Raw genomic sequence first — 4,273 nt, 5'->3', positions numbered from 1 at the left:
TATATATATATATATATATATAGACAGGATGGTTCCAAAGCAGACGTTTGCACTCAGTTCAAAGTGGGGATGTCCCCCCGTTCGTCTCCGTCTGGCGCCGACGACGGCGCGCCTCCACCCCAGCGGACTCCAGCAGTGTCCCGGACCACTTTCCCTCCCTGGCGAGTCCGCCGAATTCCAGTTTTCCAGTCAGATCAACTTTATTTGAAGTTTTGGGTGATCTCGCCGGAAAACTGAAAAAGAACAGACTCGCTGGGGAGGGAAAGTGGTCAGGGACGCTGCTGAAGTCCGCTGGGGTGGAGACGCGCCGTCGTCGGCGCCGGAGGAGAACGGAGGGACGTCCGCACTGTCCCTCCACACTCAAGCCGAGTGCGGAAGTCCGTACCAGAACGGCTATATATATATATATATAGAAGTGCATGGACTATACGTGTGGAGTTACGGTGGAAGATATTATACCTCTTAACAGCTATACTAGCTTTGTCTGCTCTCACTGCTTCACTGCTTGGATTTAACTTCCTGCTAATTAATGATTCAAATTTAACAAATATATAAGAGAAAAAAAATGATTTAGAATGAGGATTAGGTTGTGTGTACAATATTCTCTCAAGTAATAAAATCTAGTAAACAAATACACAACCATAGATTTTATGCAAGATCATAACATTAAGTTGTAACATTCCTCCAAAAAATGCCTATTTTAAGAGCATGATTAACCAAGGAGTTTATTCATTTTTCATAACCAAAAAAAAAAAAAAAATCTCATGATAAATTTTAAATGAAGTCAACGAAATGTGAAACTAAAAAGAGCAAAACAAAAGAATTGCGAGCAAAAAAAAAAATTGCGAGGGATGTATTTATTTTTTTAATAAGGACCTAAACCCTTAAGCCTTAATTAATGTCGAAGGGACCTAAGCCCCTGGTAATCCTTTGATTATAATGACCTTCTGAAAAACTATATGGTTCGACAAGATCAAATCCATGTTATATGTTCAATCCTAAATTAATTTTGAATAAAATTTGTGATTAACGACGTGCACATATACAAGAATGTTCGAATTTATGTCGTTAAATATAATCAATATGAACCATTGCTGGTAAATGGTAATCCATTCCTAATCCAAAGTCTAGGGATCAACACATTTCTGATGATTTTCAGTGGAGTGGTTTGATAGAAAAACATGTTAACACATACCTTGTACAAGATGAACAATCACCAAAAATCCGACAAAGGAAGACATTCAAGATTGGTGATGAAGAGAAGCATATAAATAACCAAAAATTGAACACTAATTTATATGCAAGCAATGGAAATGGGGAAGAATACTTACTATAGCTCTGTGCATTATATGATCAGTAATGCAATTTCTCTCTCACACAGAAAGACCGAGAGAGTGAGACAATAGACAGCTGAGACTCTGAGAGAGACTACCCAGCTTGCAACCACCTCTTAGTGCTCTGTAAGCCTTTATGGGAGAGAGCTTACAGCACTTAACTGAGTTGGATTACCTTGATTGCCCGTGGTTTCGACCTAAACGACAACCCTTGACGCACACACTTCCCAAGGGCACGGAGGTCAATTCTCGCTCACCCAGAAACGGCTGCTTCTATTCTGGAATCGGCGGAGGGGCTGTATTCATCTGCATTTGGCTTGGCATCTGATTGTTGTAACCGGAAATGTACAGGGAATCAAATTCTGACTCCGCTGGGGTTTTATCATGTGATTGGTGGGCCTGAGGAAATAGCAGGGGTGAGTTGCACTGGAGATCACAGCGAGATTACAACTATGAACTGAATTTGTCTGGATTTGTTTCTCTGGCTTCCATGTTTGATGCCAGGTCTGTTCTTCACTTCTCCACCAACCACCGTATGAGACACGTAGAAAACCTTCTTTGGATGTTTATATACATACACATTTTACTTGCGCATGCATCTCGTCGTGTTCAAGAGATTTGGTTGCGTGACAGGCACATGCTAGTAAAATGGTGAAAAATTTACTGTGTTAGGATTCCAAAAAGGATTTTATGCATCCATGGGCGCCGCGGCCGGGATTTACTTTCATGAGCTTAGATTTTACGATAATGGTTTCAAGTAATATGTTAATGCCCACCGTATTTATGTCCAAAACTGCGCCCACTTTAAGATTTTGTTCTTTAAGTATTATTTTTACCTTATATATGAAGCCGTAAAGTGACGTCTTTTAAACATAAAAATAACATCATGCACTGAAAACGGATATGAAATCCAGCTTACCTGATAACATGAATGTAAGAAATCATCAAATGATAAAAGTGCAACAGCTAACTGCTCAGCAAACCACTAGAAAAGTAGATACTTTCATGAGCTTAGATTTTGTAATATTTTCTCTATTGAGAAATTCGTCCGAATGGTATACGAACTTTTACCCCTTATAAATTTTGGTAAATCAAGTTTTGAAAATATCATAACGGTATCTCATGTTTCCATCCCGACTTAAGATTGGTATATACAGTCATTAAGATGATCAATTTACCCTTAAGTTCTCTTTTTTTTCTTAATTTTTTTTATTTGTTTTCATATTCATATTCTAAAAATATTAAAGAGGTTTTGGAATTTGATGATTTGGGTTGGCCTTTATAAAGTTGAAGAAGATTGAAGAGGGGAAACATACAAAAGTCCAATCTTTGTTGTTTCCGTTGACACTCAAAGATCTTATTGTTGTCATTGACATTCAATGATGATTGAGATGAATAATTGATTATTAGCAAAGAGAAAGTAACGATGAATTTTTTCTCCACGTTCCTCAAAATATAAAAAGCCAAAAAAAGAAAATTGGAATATGAAAACAAAAAAGAAAAATTAAGAAAAAAGAGAATTTAAGGGTAAATTGGTCTCTCTTTTTTTGGAACGAGGGTAAATTAGTCATCTTAATGACTATATATATATACCAATTTTAGGTCGGGATGGAAACATGAGATACCAATATGATATTTTTAAAACTTGATATACCAAAGTCAAAAGTTCGTATATCATTCAGACGAATTTCTCTATTAGTTTTAAGTTTTATGTTACTACTTAAAAATTCCGGTCATTGAGATTTTTTCTTTGAATTTTTATTTTACCTTATCTATAAAACTTTAAAATGACGTGGTTGTAGACATAATACGACATTGAAAAATAAAATATATATACACGACTTACCTGATAATCCAAATGTAAAAAATTATGAACTGATATGCATATCGAAAAAAACTTGATATTACTTATTTACTTTAACTTGAACTTCCATAAAGTGTCCCGACTAGCTGGCCGGCCACCCATGCAACCAGAAAAGTAGTGAGATTCTTCTTCTTCTTCTCTGACAACTATGCAATTTTCTTTTCAAACAAAGAGAGATGTTAAACGAGTTTCTCAACAAAAAAAAAAAAAAAAAAAAAGGGAAAGAAGAAGAAGATGTTGAACGACGTACATCCCTGATTTTTTGCTTGCACTTCTTTGAAGGTCTCGTGGCCATGCAGCCACATCGAAACAGTGAGATCCCATTCTTTCCTCACCCATTTAGCAACTACCTTTGTAACACTACTAGCAAAATGAAGCTTCACACAGATGTAAATCAGTGTGAAATATAGATATCTCACACAGACATCCGTGTGAGAAAGCTATTAGTCACGCTACACTCACGAATTGTCTATCCGTGCTGTTTGCAGGGGGGCTAATGCTCATTACACACGGATAAAAAAAATCCGTGTGAGATATTGACGTGGGTCCCATTATATATCCACTGACATAATTGATATCAATGTAATATAATTAGTGTGAACAACTTCTTAACTCACACGAATATTTGTGAGAAATACCCTAAACCATTCTCTAACCCATTTCTGTGCGGAAGACATTTGACACTGATGTCAGTGTGGAAAAGTGATGGGAATTTAAAAAAAAATTATTCTGCAAAATATTTAAGAAATTCATCTACAATCAATTTTTTTATTGAACATTTCAACAATACATGTAAATTCTTTACAGCCCACTGAAGATACAAACAATAATAGTATACTTGAATGAAATTATAAAAGCTGTAAAGCAAAGTAAAGAGAAACAAGAACATTGAATGAAATTAACTAAATTAAATGAAATTAACTAGCTTAAAATCGATCAACATCTGAAAGAGATTAGCAAACTCAAAGATGTAGTGCCAACCAACATCTGCTTTGTCAACATCTCCACCAACATGTGTTTGCTTGACTTTGTCATCTTCAATTGCTCAGCTTCCTTGCGCTTCAACTCCATATCT

The sequence above is a fragment of the Fragaria vesca genome, linkage group LG5, assembly GCF_000184155.1.
Source record: "Fragaria vesca subsp. vesca linkage group LG5, FraVesHawaii_1.0, whole genome shotgun sequence".
Taxonomy (NCBI): domain Eukaryota; kingdom Viridiplantae; phylum Streptophyta; class Magnoliopsida; order Rosales; family Rosaceae; genus Fragaria; species Fragaria vesca.
Note: the sequence above shows the minus strand (reverse complement) of the source record.